Source organism: Anomaloglossus baeobatrachus, chromosome 2 (assembly GCF_048569485.1).
Source record: "Anomaloglossus baeobatrachus isolate aAnoBae1 chromosome 2, aAnoBae1.hap1, whole genome shotgun sequence".
Classification (NCBI taxonomy): Eukaryota; Metazoa; Chordata; class Amphibia; order Anura; family Aromobatidae; genus Anomaloglossus; species Anomaloglossus baeobatrachus.
In genome coordinates, this window is record NC_134354.1 from 642,157,044 (window position 1) to 642,177,494 (window position 20,451).

Here is a 20,451-nt window from a genome sequence, read left to right on the forward strand (position 1 = left end):
AAGGAACCAGGTACAGCCCCCCGTGACATCTCATTAACCAACACCCGAAACTGAGTACCCCACGGCCCTGGGGCGGGTCACGAGCCCTTGGGACTTTTGGGCTATTGTAAAATGTTTAAGAACTGTGCTAGATGGGTGAGCTGGACTATGGCCTACAACCTACATCTTTAAAAGAACTTGGACACTTGTTCCTGGGTCATACTGATCCAAAAGAGGGGAGGACCACTCTTCAGTATCTGGAATGGAGAGTGTCATTTTAAGAGTTCATGTATGCCTGTTGTTTGGTGTCTTACAGGTCCAAACATGGTTGGGGATGGCTATGTTCAAGAGATATAAAGTAATGTTATGTAGGAATGTATAGTGTAATGCATCGTCGGACTGGCTACCGGAGGAATCTCCAGTAATGCCAGGCCTGGATTCGGGTATCTGCATTGCACTCCGGAGCTCTCACCTGAGCTCCGACGTGCAGCCTAGACTGAGCTGTGAGCGCCGAGTGATTGATTCCCCGGCAATTGCAGTTCAGTTCATGACAGCTGCAGACAGGCCAGGGTGATCTCCGGTGCTCTCCCCTGAACTCCGGAGATCAGCCCGGCCTGTCTGCAGGCTGCCGGGTGCTGCCATGGCAGACTCACGTAAGCCCCTCGCATGTGTGATTCCGGTGAAAGTAAAAAAAAAAAACCTGACGTGCGGTCCCCCCTAATCTTCACATCCAGCCATGATAACGCCGGCCAGGGGCTGGTACATCCTCAGCCCGCAGCCGTCCGGTATGTCGCATCTGTTAGATGCGACATACCGGTGTGCGATACCGGCTCTTCCCGCTGGCGTGATACGGTGCCAGTCGGGGTAATAGCAGGGGTTAATAGCGGCACATAGCTGCTACTAAACCCTAGCTTTGTGTGATGGCACAGGCGTCTGTCAGATACCTGCATCACACAAACCTGTAAATGACAGTAAATAAACACAAACACAGAGAACAATCCTTTATTTGGAATAAAGTACAAAACACTCCTCCTTCACCTCTTTATTAACCCCCAAATACCCTGCAGCTCCGACGTAATCCACAGGAGAAGTCCCACACCGCTTCAGCTCTGCTACATCTGAATATCACAGAGAGCAGCACGACCGACCGCTCTCTGTGAGCTCCAGAGAATGAATGAGCTGCGCATTGAGCGATGATGTCACTCAGGTCATTTGCGGTCCCAGCTGGAGGTTCCCATGGTCCTTCATCTGTGATCGCAGGTGGAGGTCACTGAGTTCACAGACCTGCATCTCCTAGCAGAAAAAGTGCAGTTTTTTTGGCTAAGAGATGCAGATTTTGTGCTGAAATTTTTATACCATATTCCTGCATCCAATCTACACCTCCTGGCAAAAAATCATGGTGTTTTGGCGCAATTTTTATGCCGCATTTTTTGCCGCGGTTATTTTTCCGTGATTTTTGCCGCATTTTTTTGCCAGGAGGTGCACATTTGGTACTGAAATCGTCTGCACCAGCTTTCAGCACCAAATTTCCACCTGTGGCAAATTTTTTTTATTTTGTTTTTATTTTTGGGGGCCAAGGGATGCAAATTTGATGTTTTGATTTTTACACCATATTCCTGCATCCAACATTCACCTCCTAGCTAAAAATCGCGGTGTTTTGACGCAATTTTTATGCTGTGGTTTTTGCCGCGGTTTTTTGCCAAGAGGTGCACATTTAGCGCTGAAATCGTCTGCACCAGCTTTCAGCACCAATTTTTTTTTATTTTGTTTTTATTTTTGGGGGCCAAGGGACGCAAATTTGATGCTGTGATTTTTGCACCATATTTCTGCATCCAATCTACACCTCCTGGCAAAAAAATCGCGGTGTTTTGACGCCTGTCTGAACATGAGCGTACATGTACCTAGAAACACATGCACGCTCCTGTCAGAAGTGTGCAGCTGCGTCGGTGATGCGCTGTCAGACTCGTGCAGGTCTGACATCACCCGTCACAGCCTGCCATTGTCTGAACATGAACGTGCATGTACCTAGAAACACATGCACGCTCCTGTAAGAAGTGTGTGCGGCTGTGCTGCGATGTCAGACTCGCGCGGGTCTGACATCACCCGTCACAGCCTGCCACTGTCTGAACATGAGCGTGCATGTACCTAGAAACACATGCACGCTCCTGTCAGATGTGTGTGCGGCTGTGCTGCGATGTCAGACTTGTGGGAGTCCCTCGCTGTGACTGCTGCCTAAGATAAACTGCATGCGTTTTTTTTTGTTTTTAAATTTAAATAATTAAAAAAAAAAAACGACGTGCGTGCGGCCCCCCCCAATTTTCATTCCCAGCCATGATAACGCCGGCCGGGGGCTGGTATATCCTCAGCCCGCAGCCGCCCGGTATTGTCGCATCTGTTAGATGTGGCCATTACGGTGCGATATCGGCTCATCTTGATTGCCCTGGTGCGGTGGCAATCAAGGTAATAGCAGGGGTTAATAACAGTGCATGGCTGCTATTAAATCCCAGGTTTGTGATCGCACGGGCATCTGTGAGATACCCGCATCACAAACCTGTAAATTACAGTAAATAAACAAGACACACAGAAATCCTTTATTTGGAATAAAGTAGAAACGCAGCCTCCTCCTTCACCACTTCATTATCCCACCACAGCCCTCCGGCATAATCCACACGAGATCCAGTGGCGACACATCCAGCTCTGCTACATGTCACAGTGAGCAGCTATAGAGCACGGCTGCCCGCTCTGAGTGCAGCCTAGCAGCCTATTACTGAGCTGCGATGACTGCATGGCAGAGCTGTCACAGGCTGGGGGCGCGTCAGCCAGGAACCAATCACAGCTGAGAGGATGGCCGGTGGGCAAGGAAAGCACGGAAAGCTGTGTGACTGCGTGCACAGCACAGGAAGTGAAAGCACGACCCGGAAGCAAGTGTGCCACCATGACAGAGTCTGGTAAGTATGAAACGCTTATTTATTTATTGTTTTTTAACATTTTTATTAATTGCCGATTCCGGATCGTGCAGCTGGAATCCCGCGCCAGGGTCCGGCCCGAGGATAGCGCTGAAACCGTGCGGATCCGGACGTTTACAGTCTGGGTCCGCTCAACACTATCAATTACATAATGTAATGAATATGGACAATACAACTCCCTATATTGTATAAAGACTAAATAGATGATGACATGCCCATATAGACTTCAACCAGGTATTCAGAAAATATATGGTAGACCTCAAGGATAAGGTAGGTAGTATGCCCACAAACACTCTGGAGTAACATAAACTCCTATTAGCATAATAGATCATAAGTAAAATAGCACAGATAGAGTGTCCTAGCAAATAAGAACCTGGGACACTCGCCCACCTGAAATGATCAAAATATATTAATAGCAAATGCTGAGACAAATGGTCACAGGTACTACCATACCTGGGGAGAGAGGCCGGAAGATCCACATATACCCGCGTCCACCCGACGGCCGTTTCAGCTACCGAAGCCTTCGTGGATATCATGGCGTCTACCAAGGATACCTGCCATATTATTAGGTCAAATTAAGTATATCAACAAGATCTTATGGGATATGATAAGATATAAATAACAATAACCACACATTTACATATAGCTCATACTGCAGCAGAAAAATAATAAGCAAAAAATAGATAACAAAAAGAAAAATAATGCTGCAAATCTGAACATATGGCTCATTAACCATTGGAGGAATATCTACTTAAATCAGTGATTGCATAGAATCAATATAAACAATCACCGTGACTATAATGTATTCAACTTAACATATTCCTCCAATGATAATTCAAACCGGCATGCAAAAAAAACAATTGATGAAAAGATATGGTAGTGAACATCAATATGGTCAATTAAATTTGTTGAATCGGCAGGATATCCAATCTCTCCGTAGACAGATGGTAGCTATATATGTTTCGATGGAATCCAACTCATGGAGCACATTAGGCATATATGATGGAATCCAATCAAGCTAGAGGATGGTGTCTAAATAAAAAGCAAAGGTATATGTGAGTATAATGAGTTAAAAACAAGAAAAAGATAATTAAAAAGAAGCACCCCTGAACCACAACCATCACAAAAAAGGGGCATACGAAATATTTTCATTAAGGTCCATGGGGTGGAGGGTTTTCAAGGTCCAAATCCATTTGGTCTCCATCCTAGCCAATCGTTGGCTAATTTTACCACCGCGGATGTTGGAATCAAGATGGTCAATGCCCCTGACCCTCAATAATGCTGGGTTAGACTGGTGGTATTGCCTAAAATGGCGAGGGATAGTTTTCAATGAGAGACTATCAAGACAGTCCGCTGCTGCTACTATCCCGTTGACGTGTTCCCTTATGCGGACTTTGAACTTTCTAGTTGTCAAACCAACATCAATTTTGGGGCAGAGGCAAATGGCATAATAAATGACCTCCGTCGTGGTACATGTGATAAATTTCTTGATGCGAAAGGTGTGGGTCCCTGCAGAGTCTGTAGAGGAATCAATCCTATCAACGTTTGGACAGGCCACACAGTGGCCACAAGGTGTACAGCCAACACCAGGAGTCACATTACCAAAGGGGGAAGGTGGAGTAACCCCCTCATAGTGACTGGTGACAAGATGGTCACGCAGATTTTTAGATCTACGAATGCTGAGCATAGGTCTGCCCGGAAGTATCCGAGCCAAGATGCAATCTGCTAGCAATACCGGCCAAAATTTTTGCAGGCAAGATCTCATTTTACGAAAATTGTCCATGTTAATACAGAGATCAACAAAAAAATAGAAAAACAGGCAGACCAAACATGGCACCTGTATAGCACACTCAAGGCATTACAAAAACAGGAGGACGAAAGAATAAAGTGCAAATGCATAATTTATTAAAGAACAACTGGCATGGTTTAAAATTGGCAGCAATCCCAAGCCGGCAATGTGAAGTAGAGTTTGTAAAATACAAATTCAGATTGATATACAAAAGAAGGGGAATCTGAAAAACTGGGTCCTAAAATGTGTCATAATGTATGAATGCACAGAAGCACCCCAAATGCAAAGATCATGAATCCAGGGGTTTACACATATATGAATGTACACAAAGAGTCATCTAGACCAGCACTAAATGAATTAAAGTGATAGTAGAATTATACACTCTGAAAAACCAGAAATATAATAAAATATCAAAGTTGTACATTTAACAGAGATGCTGGTACAAAATTGTAAAGACTCTGAGATAACAGAATACCATTATAAATGCAAAGTCATATCAGTATTAAATGCAGGGACTCTCTCCCCAGGTACGGTAGTGTGTCGCCCTGGGCAAGCCAGGGGACACAGGTCATCACACCACCACACCCTACATCCCAGTTAGGAACACCACAGCTAACCAAAAATCCTTGTTGCCTTCCTCCAGAGGCTGATGATTCACACCAGGGGGTGGGCCAGGCGGTTGGCTCCGCCCACCGAGGAGGTCACAGCTCTGGAGGCGGGAGAAACCAGGCAGTCCAGTGAGGGACATGAAGGAGTGAACAACGCAGATTAGCCCAGGCAGGGCTCGAGTGCAGAAAGCTCAGGGGGAGGTAGAGTGAGGAGCTAAGTAAGAGGAGTAGACAAGTAGTGAAAGTAGAAAGAAGTAAAGTGGTACAGGAGGAAAGCAAGAGTGGTGACAGAAAGAAAGCCTGAAGTAGTCCAGCTGTGTGCAGGACAGGTCAGCAAGGTCAGCAACGGCGGTGACTGTCTGGAGGGGGACAGTGTGGAAGTTCCTGGAAGGACCGCGGACGGGTAGTGGCCCGGCGGTCTGGAGCAGTGTACCGAAGGACAGTCAGCACCAGGGCAGGGGCCTCTCGGACCCTGGCAAGGCTAGGAGTCGCCATAATTTGCCAAATCCGTCAGTGAAGGGGACGTAGATCCCCCAACAACCAAGTCCCAATTGAAGGCAACAGCCCAACCAGAGTAGGAGAGACACCGCCACCGCCAGGGCACCAGTCTCTCAGGGCCAGCGCCTGCGGGCAAAGAGTAGAGCTCCTCCGGCCCAGCTTGAAGCCGGGGAGCGGGTTACCGGTGGGAATCCATCACTACCAACACAGAAACAAAGGTGCAAGGAAAAGGGACATCACCGTCACCTACTGGGAGAGCAAGTGCAGCCGTCCGTGGGAACCGTCTTTCCAGCCGTGTGGTTTACCGTAAAACTGTGTCAACGTCTCAGGCTGAGTGAGTACCACAGTGCCGCAAGGCACAGCGCTGCCCCCACGTCCCTGCGCCCACCAGGCCCTGCACCTCCCTCACCATCACCGGGCCCCGGGATCACCAACCCCTACCCACGGAGGGGCAACACAACACCTGGCTGCTCCGAATCACCATCCCCGGGATCCCCATATTGAGCAGCGGTGGTGAAATCACCACAACCGTGGGTGGCGTCACGGACAATAAACTATTCCCACACCCAACAACCCCCTTTCACTCACGGGCGAGGAGTGCCGCTCGAGAACCCCCGGGATCCGGCCCACAGCTCGAGCCACCACTGAGCAGCAGCCGCCGGACCCGAGCAGAAGGGGTGAGCGTAGTGTGCTGACACCCTCCTCCCCGCCCGCGACAACTTGGCGTCACGAACAGGATCTTACCGCTCTGCCGTTTGGTAGAGGTGCGCCTTGTTACCGCCGGAGATATCCGGCAGGAAAATTTCAGAAGCCGCCATCTTTGGCGCGAAAAGTTCCCGCTCGAGCGTCTTCTCGAGTAGTAGAGGCGCGAAGGCCAAAACCCCGCCCCGAGAGAGGAGGGGCTGGAAAGAGCTAAGGGGGACGGAAACAAGATGTCTGCGCCCGACGGAGCCGCTGGAGGAGCGGTGGTCGCAGCCGCAGCGGCACCCGCAGATGGGAATGGGCCTGCCCAGGTCCCGGCCGTACCGGCGGGAGGTGCCGCGGCCCCCGCGCTCGTTCAGGTCATGCCGTTCTCCTTGCCCTATGCGCCCGGAGCTGCCTGGCTACCGCAGTATGACAGGAAACCGGATGCCTTACAGGCCTTCCGGAAAAAGCTTAACCCGTTGCTAGAGCTGTACCCCCTGACTGATAAGCAACGTGCAGCGATAGTGCTAGGCCAGTTAACCGGTGCGGCTGAGCAGGAAGCGGAGACCTGGGCCGAGGGGGACTGGCTCTCTGTAGCCACCATCTTTGAGAAGCTACAGACTGCCTTCGAGACCCGGACTGAAGCTGAGCTGAGGATGCAGTTTTACCAGTGCCGACAACGGGCTGGGGATAGCATTCGGGACTATGCTTTACGTCTGCAAACCGCCCTCCGCACACTGAAGCGGGTGAACCCTATTAATGAGGCGGATAGCAACAAGATGTTGGTGGAGCAATTTGCGCAGGGGATGAGGTCTCCTGAGGATCGTAAACAACTCCGGCTGTGGGCCCTGGAACACCCTGATGTGGACTTTGCTGTGTTAAAGGAATGGGCTATTAAAGAGCTACAGCCCCCAGCTGCAGAAGTTCGGGAACCTGCCCCGTGGCCCGTCGAGACGGCCCCCGTTGTGGCGGCCTCTGCCCTACCAACCTCTCCAATACCTACAGCCCCAAGCAGCACCGTGGAAGAACTGGCAGCCCAGGTCCGTCGCATGGACGGAGACCTCGCCAAGATCCTTGCTGCACTACAACCTCTGACCAGATCTCCGCCTCCAGCACAGATACAGCTCGCTGACAGCCCTGAGGATGTTCCCTGGATGCAGCGGAGAAGTGCCAATAACCCGCGGAGCAGACCTCCAATCTGCTACAAGTGCCGTAAGCCTGGTCACTACTTCCGACAGTGCCCGTTAAACGAGCAACCCCTGGGGCCCCGGGCCAATCCTCAGGAGTAAAACATCGTGGCCCCCCGGACTGGCGAGATCGATATATCGGGGCCCGACCCATCATCCCCGTGGCTGTGGACGGTATACCGATGATGGCTCTATTGGACACTGGATCACAGGTAACCACCATACCGAACACGTTGTATCAGCGGTATTGGGGAATGGACGAACTGGCACCCCCAGACACTAGTATAACACTGATTGCTGCCAATGGACTTCCATTGACCCAAGTGGGGTATAAACAGGTGGCTATGACTATGGGGCAAGCTGAACTGCAACATCAGGGTATGATTGTGATCATGAATGAACCCAGTGATCATAACCCGAAGATAGTGCTAGGAACCAATGTGATAGAGCACTGTATGACTGATGTGTTGACCCTATTACAACAGCTGGCCGCCACAGCAGCAGGAAGCCGGCAGAGAGCTGTGCAGCGTGAGATCCGGGCTCTGATGTACCGCCAGCATGTAAGCTCAACAGGAGGGGAGATTGGTGGAGTGAGAGTAATGGATGTAGCTCCGTTGACTGTGCCCCCTAGGAGTGAGATGATGATTTGGTGTAGGGCAGCAGTGGGGCCGCAGGGGTGTGATTACCCAGCCATGATGGAGCCCATACCCTCTGATCATTGGCCCACTGTAATGGCCGCCAGAGGGGTGGTGGATGTGAAGAAAGGGAGAGTGCCTGTGAGGGTGTTGAACTGTGGAGAGGAAGAAGTCAGGCTTCCCCGGTATGCCACCATTGCTAAGCTGCTCACCCTGGACCCTCACACTATCCATGAAGCCAGTCCATCCACACTCCCACCTACCACTAGCACTTCCCCACCCCAGGGGGAGACAAAGGAGTGGCACCAACAGCTACATGTAGGCACTGATGATACCCCTACACATCACAGGGCAGGGGTATACAGGGTGGTGCAGGAGTACGAACAGGTTTTCAGTAAGCACCCCCTAGACTTTGGGCAGATCAAGGGGGTCCAACACCACATCCCCACCGGTGAACATCCCCCTATCAAAGAGAGGTATAGACCTATTCCCCCTGCACATTACCAGTGTGCCAAAGATATGTTGAGGAATATGAAGGAGGCAGGGGTTATTCGGGACAGCTGTAGTCCCTGGGCCGCTCCGTTGGTACTGGTCAAGAAGAAGGATGGTACCATGCGGATGTGTGTGGACTACCGGAAGATCAATCAGATAACCCATAAAGATGCCTATCCATTACCTCGTATCGAAGAGTCTTTGGCTGCACTGAGAACTGCAAACTACTTCTCGACCCTTGATCTCACCAGCGGGTACTGGCAAGTGGCCGTGGCCCCAGAGGACCGGGAGAAGACCGCCTTCACCACCCCGATGGGGCTCTGCGAATTCAATAGCATGCCGTTTGGGCTGTGCAATGCCCCCGGAACCTTCCAACGGCTGATGGAGTGCTGTCTGGGACATCTAAACTTCGAGACCGTCCTGTTGTACTTGGATGATGTGATTGTTTATTCCCAGACATATGAAGCCCATCTGGAGCACCTGGCCGAGGTGTTCGCGTCCCTTGCCAAGTACGGGATGAAATTGAAGCCCTCTAAGTGTCACCTGCTGAAACCCAGGGTGCAGTACCTAGGGCACGTGGTGAGTGCGGACGGTGTCGCCCCCGACCCTGAGAAGATTACTGCCATCCAGAGCTGGCCGAGACCAACTACAGTGAGAGAAGTAAGGCAGTTTCTGGGTCTGGTGGGGTACTACCAACGCTTTATAAAGGGGTACACAAAGATGGCTGCCCCCATGCAGGACCTCCTCGTGGGACAGACCAAAGGTGGTAGACCCATTGGAGCCCCACTGTCGTGGGAAGACAAGCATGAGGAGTCCTTTTGCCAGTTGAAGGCGGCCTTGACCGGAGAAGAGGTCCTGGCGTACCCTGATTATGGGCGCCCGTTCATCCTCCACACAGACGCCAGTAACGTGGGACTAGGAGCGGTCCTATCCCAGGTCCAGAATGGAAAGGAGAAGGTGATTGCCTATGCTAGCCGAAAACTCCGGCCGACCGAAAGGAACCCTGAGAACTACAGCTCCTTCAAGCTCGAGCTATTGGCGTTGGTATGGGCTATCACGGAGCGGTTCCGCCACTACTTGGCGGCAGCAACATTCACCGCATTTACGGACAAAAATCCGCTGACTAACCTGAACACGGCCAAGTTGGGCGCGCTGGAGCAGCGGTGGGTAGCCCGGCTAGCCAACTATGATTTCACCATAAAGTACCGAGCCGGTCGTGTCAACATAAATGCTGATGCACTCTCCCGAATGCCCCATTTGTCAGAGGAGGGGTGCGAGGATGACGACCTCGAGGAGATCGAGTTGCCTGCGTTTCACCAGCCGCCTACTGAGAGGGTACACGTACATCAGCAACGGGTGGATCTGGACCCATGGCCCAGTCAAGAGTGGCAGGAAGCTCAGAACCAAGCGCCGGCTGTTCGCCTTGTCAAGACTCTGGTGGAACAAGGTGCTATGGGAATAGACCCTGCCGCTCCAGCCGAAGCCCAACGCTTGTGGAAGGAACGGAAACGGCTTTACCTACACCAAGGGAGGCTGTACCGCGAGCTGATCAACCCGAAGACCCATGAGAAAATATGCCAGTTGGTCGTTCCTCAAGCTGACGTGGCTACTGTCCTGCGGGCATACCATGATGGTGCTGGCCACTTCGGGTGGAAGAAGGTGGAGATGCTGTTGAGGGAGCGGTTCTATTGGAGTGGGATGCGTGAATCGGTGGAAGCCTGGTGCTGAGAGTGTGGTCCTTGTACGCTGAGGAGAAAGGACGAGACTAGCCAGAGGGCACCCTTACATCCAATAGTCACCCATCAGCCGCTGGAGCTGGTCGCCCTAGACCATGTCAAGCTCACCCCTAGCCGAAGTGGGTACACCTACGCATTGACCATTGTAGACCACTACTCAAGATTTATGGTGGTAGTCCCCGTTAAGGACCTAACTGGTTGAACTGCTGCTCGAGCGTTCCAGGCTTTTTTTTGCCGACCCCATGGGTACCCAGAAAAGGTGCTGACTGACCAAGGACTGGCCTTTGAAGCAGAGGTGTTCCACGAATTCTGCCAGTTGTACGGCTGCAAGAAGATCCGGACCACCCCTTACCACGCCCAGACCAACGGCATGTGTGAGAAAATGAACCACTTGGTCCTGGGGCTCCTCAAGACGCTACCACTGGAAGAACGGAACCTGTGGCCGGAAAAGTTACCCGACTTGGTCGACATGTACAATAATATCCCGTCTAGCTCGACGAAGTGCACCCCAGCATATCTGATGAGGGCTCGGCCTGGCCGCCTGCCGGTGGATCTGGAGATGGGGTTGGAGGCCCCAGAAGCACTCCCGTCGACGGCGGAGTGGGAAAGTCGGAGGAGAGCACAATACTGGCAAATCCAGGAGTATGTGGAGAAAAACCTCAGTCGAAGTCGAGAACAGCAGGAGCACCGGTTCAATCAGAAGGCATCCGCGGGTCCCTTCCAGCCAGGAGATGTAGTGTTGAAACGGAAGAGGAAGGCCCACAAGCTGGATGATCAGTGGGAGCAAGTCCCTTACGTCATACAACCCACAGAATGGGGAGATGGGAAGGCCTACCAGATCAGCCGTGACCAAGGGGGCACCCTGGCCACAGTTTCCCGGGACCATCTAAAAAGGTGCCCACCAGCGTTGAAGGCCGAGGCTGAAGTACCGGTTCCTCCACCAGCAGAGAAAGCAGCAGAGGTAATCCACACTGTAATGGGTGACTTCCCAGCAAACTGGCCTACACAGAACGGCGCGGTGATTCTTCCAGTGATACTGTTCCCACAACCCGTGGATGAAGAAGTAGTGGAAGCGGTCAACCGTGAGCCAGAACCAGTGCCAGTGCCCAGGGATGAACCTGTACCCAGCTCCCCTACACCTCCGCCTGCTCCACACTATAGCAGGGAGGAGGAACCGATTGTTCCCTCTACCCCACTGTCTAGCCTCACTGACATCGGGCCCTGAAGGTCCACCCGTCCAAACCTAGGTAGACCCCCACTTAGGTACAGGGAGACCGTTCTGTGAGAAGAAGGGGTCAGGGAATGTAAAGAGTGGTTGTTTGTTTGTTTAAAAGTTTGAAAAAGTTCTGAAAATGATGAAAAATGATTACCGAAGTTTAACCTGATTATCTGAGTGATTTGCAGCCGGCCGGAGCCGGCACCGTTGTCCCCGTGGGGACCGTTTAAAAAGTTGTTTTGCATGGAGGACTATCCATGGACAAGCCCGTGAACTTGCAGGGCAACCACAAACGTTAAGTGGCTTGTAAATAAGTTGTTTGCCGTTACCGTTTTCCGCAATGCCGCCTCCGGAGAGGCAGGTTGGAGGGAGGGCCCTCAGCAGAGCAGGCTGGGGCCCAGCCACCAAAGGAACCGGTGGCTACCCTCTGGAGGGAAAGGACAGATCCCGCTCGGGTACCGTGTGCTGGACTGTGGGTCAAGGGGTGCTGCCTGGGCTTTAGGGGCAGCATCAGGGCCAGGTTGCTTGGGTGGGAGAGAGCGGAAACCGTGACCGTAAACCGTTTGCAACGTTTAAGAAATGTGCCTCCCGTTATGGGAAGATTCATTAAAAATGTAAATATGTTATTTTACCCTGTTATCTTTTACAGAAAAATAAAACCGGTGTTGGACGGCAGCCCGCGGACGGTCTGCATTTTGCTAAGGGGGAATGTGTCGCCCTGGGCAAGCCAGGGGACACAGGTCATCACACCACCACACCCTACATCCCAGTTAGGAACACCACAGCTAACCAAAAATCCTTGTTGCCTTCCTCCAGAGGCTGATGATTCACACCAGGGGGTGGGCCAGGCGGTTGGCTCCGCCCACCGAGGAGGTCACAGCTCTGGAGGCGGGAGAAACCAGGCAGTCCAGTGAGGGACATGAAGGAGTGAACAACGCAGATTAGCCCAGGCAGGGCTCGAGTGCAGAAAGCTCAGGGGGAGCTAGAGTGAGGAGCTAAGTAAGAGGAGTAGACAAGTAGTGAAAGTAGAAAGAAGTAAAGTGGTAAAGGAGGAAAGCAAGAGTGGTGACAGAAAGAAAGCCTGAAGTAGTCCAGCTGTGTGCAGGACAGGTCAGCAAGGTCAGCAACGGCGGTGACTGTCTGGAGGGGGACCGTGTGGAAGTTCCTGGAAGGACTGCGGACGGGTAGTGGCCCGGCGGTCTGGAGCAGTGTACCGAAGGACAGTCAGCACCAGGGCAGGGGCCTCTCGGACCCTGGCAAGGCTAGGAGTCGCCATAATTTGCCAAATCCGTCAGTGAAGGGGACGTAGATCCCCCAACAACCAAGTCCTGATTGAAGGCAACAGCCCAACCAGAGTAGGAGAGACACCGCCACCGCCAGGGCACCAGTCTCTCAGGGCCAGCGCCTGCGGACAAAGAGTAGAGCTCCTCCGGCCCAGCTTGAAGCCGGGGAGCGGGTTACCGGTGGGAATCCATCGCTACCAACACAGAAACAAAGGTGCAAGGAAAAGGGACATCACCGTCACCTACTGGGAGAGCAAGTGCAGCCGTCCGTGGGAACCGTCTTTCCAGCCGTGTGGTTTACCGTAAAACTGTGTCAACGTCTCAGGCTGAGTGAGTACCACAGTGCCGCAAGGCACAGCGCTGCCCCCACGTCCCTGCGCCCACCAGGCCCTGCACCTCCTTCACCATCACTGGGCCCCACGGAGGGGCAACACAACACCTGGCTGCTCCGCATCACCATCCCCGGGATCCCCATATTGAGCAGCGGTGGTGAAATCACCACAACCGTGGGTGGCGTCACGGACAATAAACTATTCCCACACCCAACAACCCCCTTTCACTCACGGGCGAGGAGTGCCGCTCGAGAACCCCCGGGATCCGGCCCACAGCTCGAGCCATCACTGAGCAGCAGCCGCCGGACCCGAGCAGAAGGGGTGAGCGTAGTGTGCTGACACCCTCCTCCCCCCCCGCGACAGTAGTACCTGTGACCATTTGTCTCAGCATTTGCTATTAATATATTTTGATCATTTCAGGTGGGCGAGTGTCCCAGGTTCTTATTTGCTAGGACACTCTATCTGTGCTATTTTACTTAAACTCCTATTAGCATAATAGATCATATGTTACTCCAGAGTGTTTGTGGGCATACTACCTACCTTATCCTTGAGGTCTACCATATATTTTCTGAATACCTGGTTGGAGTCTACAGTGCCTACAAGTATTATTCAACCCCCTGCAGAATTAGCACACACATTCGGAATTAACTTGGCATTGTGACATTTGGACTGTAGATCAGCCTGGAAGTGTGAAATGCACTGCAGCAAAAAAGAATGTTATTTCTCTTTTGTTTTTTTTTTAAATTGTGAAAAGTTTATTCAGAGGGTCATTTATTATTCAACCCCTCAAACCACCAGAATTCTGTTTGGTTCCCCTAAAGTATTAAGAAGTATTTCAGGCACAAAGAACAATGAGCTTCACATGTTTGGATTAATTATCTCTTTTTCCAGCCTTTTCTGACTAATTAAGACCCTCCCCAAACTTGTGAACAGCACTCATACTTGGTCAACATGGGAAAGACAAAGGAGCATTCCAAGGCCATCAGAGACAAGATTGTGGAGGGTCACAAGGCTGGCAAGGGGTACAAAACCCTTTCCAATGAGTTGGGCCTACCTGTTTCCACTGTTGGGAGCATCATCCGGAAGTGGAAGGCTTATGGAACTACTGTTAGCCTTCCACGGCCTGGACAGCGTTTGAAAGTTTCCACCTGTGCCGAGGCCAGGCTTGTCTGAGGAGTCAAGGCTAACCCAAGGACAACAAGGAAGGAGCTCCGGGAAGATCTCATGGCAGTGGGGACATTGGTTTCAGTCAATAACATAAGTAACGTACTCCACCGCAATGGTCTCCGTTCCAGACGAGCCTGTAAGGTACCTTTACTTTCAAAGCGTCATATAAAGGCTCGTCTACAGTTTGCTCATGATCACTTGGAGGACTCTGAGACAGACTGGTTCAAGGTTCTCTGGTCTGATGAGACCAGGATCGAGATCTTTGGTGCCAACCACACACGTGACGTTTGGAGACTGGATGGCACTGCATACGACCCCAAGAATACCATCCCTACAGTCAAGCATGGTGGTGGCAGCATCATGCTGTGGGACTGTTTCTCAGCCAAGGGGCCTGGCCATCTGGTCCGCATCCATGGGAAGATGGATAGCACGGCCTACCTGGAGATTTTGGCCAAGAACCTCCGCTCCTCCATCAAGGATCTTAAGATGGGTCGTCATTTCATCTTCCAACAAGACAACGACCCAAAGCACACAGCCAAGAAAACCAAGGCCTGGTTCAAGAGGGAAAAAATCAAGGTGTTGCAGTGGCCTAGTCAGTCTCCTGACCTTAACCCAATTGAAAACTTGTGGAAGGAGCTCAAGATTAAAGTTCACATGAGACACCCAAAGAACCTAGATAACTTGGAGAAGATCTGCATTTAGGAGTGGGCCAAGATAACTGCAGAGACCTGTGCCGGCCTGATCAGGTCTTATAAAAGACGATTATTAGGCTGCTTTCACACATCCGGCTTTTGCAATGCGGCACAATCCGGCACTTTGCAGGAAAACCGCAACCGTTTTTTTTTTGCTGCCGGTTGCGTTTTTCCTGCATAGACTTTAATTAGTGCCGCATGGGCTTGCGTTCGGTCCGGTTTTTGCCGCATGCGGCAGATTTAGCCGATGCGGCGGCCGGATGGAATGTTCCCTGGCACGTTTTTTGCTCCGGCAAAAAAAAACCGCATCGCGCCGCATCCGGCCGATGCGGCGCTTTTCCCAATGCATCCCTATGGATGCCGGATGCGGCGCGATGCGGCAAAAACCGCATCTGGCCGCCGCATGCGGTTTTTGCCACTGCGCATGCTCAGTAGCATGCCGCAAGCGGCAAAAACCGGACCGGCCGCATGTAAAAAACTTATGCAAAGGATGCGGTGTTTTCACCGCATCCGTTGCATAGGCTTCACAGCCGGATTGAGCCGCAGAGCTCAAGCCGGATGTGTGAAAGTAGCCTTAGCTGTAATTGCAAACAAGGGTTATTCCACAAAATATTAAACCTAGGGGTTGAATAATAATTGACCCACACTTTTATGTTGAAAATTTATTAAAATTTAACTGAGCAACATAACTTGTTGGTTTGTAAGATTTATGCATCTGTTAATAAATCCTGCTCTTGTTTGAAGTTTGCAGGCTCTAACTTATTTGCATCTTATCAAACCTGCTAAATCTGCAGGGGGTTGAATACTACTTGTAGGCACTGTATATGGGCATGTCATCATCTATTTAGTCTTTATACAATATAGGGAGTTGTATTGTCCATATTCATTACATTATGTAATTGATTACAGTATTTCTCTTTATGACTGTTGGGTATTTACCCTTGATTCCGGATAATCCTGTTGCCCGTGTTCTTGCTTGTAAAGCTGGGTTTACACACTGCAACATCGCAAAGGACATCACTGTAACGTCACCGGTTTTGTGACGTAACAGCGACCTCCCTAAGTCTCTGCTAAGTCGCTGGTGAGCAGTCAAACAGGCAAACCTGGCCAACAACGCAACAGCGATCCGGACTTGCAGAGCGACCTAGCTGGTTGTTGGGGACGTTGATAAGCAGCCTTTTGAAAGGGAAGTTGCTAACAAAGTCGCTGCAAAGTCTTCACACACTGAAACTTCATGCTGCACAGCGGGAAACAAAGGACCTAGGAATGGTCCTGAACGATTTGTAACGATTACAACTTCACAGCAGGGGCCGGGTCGCTGATAGGTTTCACACACTGCAACATCGCAAACAACATCGCTATTGCGTCACAAAACCGGTGACGTTACAGCGATGTCGTTTGAGATGTTGCAGTGTGTAAACCCAGCTAAACTGTGCCGCTCCTCACCTACCCTGCTTAATAAAGATATCACTTTTTCAGCATTTGGGCGTTGTGGTCGCAATCCCTGTTTTTTCTTGTTCACCAGTGCATATAGTACATACAGTATATACAGTAGAGGTAAATCAAGTGATTCACTGGTGACATCTACAGTTTAAGTAATAATTTTATTAAGAACAGACTGTTATCACTTCTTCCAGCCATAACTTGTCTCTACAAAATGTAACACACAGACATCTATGGCTGATTGCTTCTAGAGCAGTGGTCCCTAGCATTTTTTACCTTGAGAGCCACATTTCAGCTCTGTTAGTTGGTTGCATCAGGGGAAGACATATCATATGACTTGTGTATTGTGCGTTGCACGGTGCATGAATAGACGTCTTGATCTTGTATTAGCCACCTCCCCACTGATATGCTAGAACTGATAGACCTTGTCATGAGCAGACTTGATGACTCCGATATTGTGCCTGATTGTCCACCTCTTGGATTTTGAAGGAATGGACAAAGTTAATTCTTCCAACTGTCATGGCACTCACATGATGCAGTTTGTCAATTTAGATATATGAGCTGGATGTTGCGGTTTCTCTTTTCTTGGAAAATTTTCCAGTATAACATTTCCCACAGTCCCCTATACATTATGATGTCCCCCACAGACCCCTATAAGGTATGATGTCCTTACAGCCCAGATATACAGTAATGTTCCCCTAGTTTCCCATATAATATGATCAGGGGCGTAACTACAGTTTGATGGGCCCCGGTGCAAAGTTCAGACCTGGGCCCCCCCTCCACGTACATCGACATTTAGGGTACAGGATAATGACACTGACACTCGGGGTACAGGATAATGATGCTGACACTTGGCTCTTACCCACAGCACCCAGATTTACCATGATCTGAAATCCCTCTATCAGCACCCAGCTTTCCTATTTTCTGATATCCATCTTGTCCTCGGCACACTGCTTCCCCATGCTCTGCTATACATCTTTCCCTCAGCACCCAGCTTTCCCATATCAGAGCATGGGAAAGCTGGGTGCTGAGACATGATGTATAGCAGAGCATGGGAAAGCTGGGTGCTGAGAGAAGATGTATAGCAGAGCATGGGAAAGCTGGGTGTTGAGACATGATGTATAGCAGAGCATGGGAAAGCTGGGTGCTGAGACATGATGTATAGCAGAGCATGGGAAAGCTGGGTGCTGAGGGAAAAGAGCCTTTTTCCCTCAGCCCAAAACGTTCCTATCCCCTGCTTGTATCTTTGTCCCCCTTGTATATAGTTCTCCAAATACAATAATGGCCCCCACATAGCCTTCCAAATAGTATAAAGGGTCCCACATAACCCTTCATATATTAGAATACACTTCCATAGTCCTCCATGTATTATAATGCATTTCCCATAGTTCTCCATGCATTATAATTCACCCCATAGTACTCAATATATAATACTGCACCACATAGTCCTCCATATATTATAATGCACCCCCATAATCCTCCATGTATAAAGTAGCCCTTCAATTATTATCTTGAATTTCTCATAGTTCTCTATGTATTATATTTCACCCCATAGTTCTCCATGTATTATACTGCACCACATAGGCCTCCATATATTATAACGCAGCCCTATAGTCCTCCTTGTATAAAGTAGCCCTCCAATTATTATAATGAATTTCTCATAGTTCTCCATATATTATAATTCACCCCGTAGTTCTCCATATATTACACTGCACCACATAGTCCCCAATGTTTTATAATGCACCCCCATAGTCCATGTATAAGGTAGCCTCCATAGTCCTCCATATATTATAATGTAGCCCCCATAGTCCTATATGTATTATAACGCAACCCCATAAAACTTCATATTGCATTATGCAGCCCCATACTCCTCCATGCATAAGGCACCCCTATATTCCATGTATAAGGTGTCCTTCATTTTGTATTATGCAGCCCTCCCAGACCTCCATATATAATAATGCAGCCAGCCTCTCCAGGCCTCCATGTATAATAATGCAGCCAGCCTCCTCAGGCCTCCATGTATAATGTAGCAGCCAGCTTCTCCAGGCCTCCATGTATAACAATGCACCCAGCCTCCTCAGGCCTCCATGTATAATATAGCAGCCAGCCTCTCCAAGCCTCCATGTATAACAATGCACCCAGCCTCCTCAGGCCTCCATGTATAATGCAGTATCTCCAGGCCTCCATGTATAATGCAGTATCTCCAGGCCTCCATGTATAATAATGCAGCCACCCCAGACCTCCATATATAATGCAGCCTCCCCAGACCTCCATGTATAAAGCAGCCTCTACAGGCCTCCATGTATAAAGCAGCCTCTCCAGGCCTCCATATATAATGCAGCCTCCTCAGACCTCCATGTATAAAGCAGCCTCTCCAGGCCTCCATATATAATGCAGCCTCCTCAGACCTCCATGTATAAAGCAGCCTCTCCAGGCCTCCATGTATAATAATGCAGCTTTCCCAGACCTCCACATATAATGCAGCCTCCTCAGACCTCCATGTATAAAGCAGCCTCTCCAGGCTTCCATGTACAATAATGCAGCTTCCCCAGAACTGCCTTCCCAAGCCTCTGGCCACTGTTTTCTCACTTATATTAAAAAAAAAAACAAGTACTCACATTCTCTCTTCCTTCCACCGCTGCTGTCCTCCCCGCTGCTCGTTCTCCCAATGCTGCGGTCGGCGTCCTCCTGTCCTGCACTCTGTGCACTCAGCACAGCAGTCGTTCGGGAGTGACGTCATCGCACAGGGGGAGAATGGTGATGCATAGCACGGCACCGGCCGCGCTATGCTTCATCATTACTGTGCGCGGTGACGGGGGAGACGCCGCAGCCGCTGACACCAGGTAGGGGGCCCCGGTGCCGCCGCTGACATCAGGCAGGGGGGCCCGGTGTCGGCGGTGGCAGCGGGTCAAATAGCGGCCGCGAGGTCTGTGACAGATCAGCGCAGCTCCTCTCACACTGACAGGAGCTGGCTGCTGATCTGCATGGCAGCCGCCGGGCCCCTAACCTCCCGGGCTGCGACCGCGGTAGTTACGCCACTGAATATGATGTACCTACAGCCAGCCCCTCTTATATTGTCTCACAATCAGCCCCACACATGTTGTCGCAGTCCCCATAGCCTGTCCCATGCATGTCACTGCAGTCCCCACAGCCTGTCCCCACAACAAGCCCCACACATGTCCCCAGAGCCTGCCCCACGTATGTCTCCAGTCCCAGTCCCTCGTATATGTCCTCATAGCCAGCCTGTTGTATGTCCCCACAGCCAGCCCCGCATATGTCCCCACAGCCAGCCCCTCGTATGACCCTACAGCCAGGCCCATGTAAGTCTACAAAACCAGCCTCACATGTGTCAATACAGACAGCTCCACATATTTCCCCACAGCCAGGCCCACATATGTCCGTACAGGCAGTCCCACATGTGTCTCAACAGCCAGCCCCTTGTATGCCCCCACAGCCAGCCCCTCCTATGTCCCCACAGCCAGCTCTACATATGCCTCCACAGCCTGCCCTGCTGCCAGCCCCTCATGTTTCCACAGCCAGTCCATCTTGTTATGTCCCCCATTCACTGGCAAATATAAGAAAAAGAAAAAAAAAACTATACTCACCTACTCCAGGCTTTCCGTCCAGTGCAGCCTCGATCTCCTCTTCTATCTGGTCCAGCAGTTGGCTCTGGATGGTGCAACGACACCACTGCATTGCGCCATCTGATGTCCCCTATGTGTACCAAAAGTGGCCTGCATCCTG

At 50.8% G+C, this 20,451-nt stretch overlaps 1 long non-coding RNA gene across 1 annotated transcript in view; it reads right to left on the reverse strand.

Moving 5' to 3' along the window:
• Positions 1-19,400, reverse strand: part of LOC142290461 (uncharacterized) — a 260,636-nt gene extending 241,236 nt beyond the window's left edge. Inside the window, exon 1 of the long non-coding RNA XR_012750315.1 lies at positions 19,326-19,400. This is a non-coding gene — a long non-coding RNA (uncharacterized LOC142290461). The remainder of the gene's footprint in view (positions 1-19,325) is intronic.
• Positions 19,401-20,451: the final 1,051 nt, after the last annotated feature.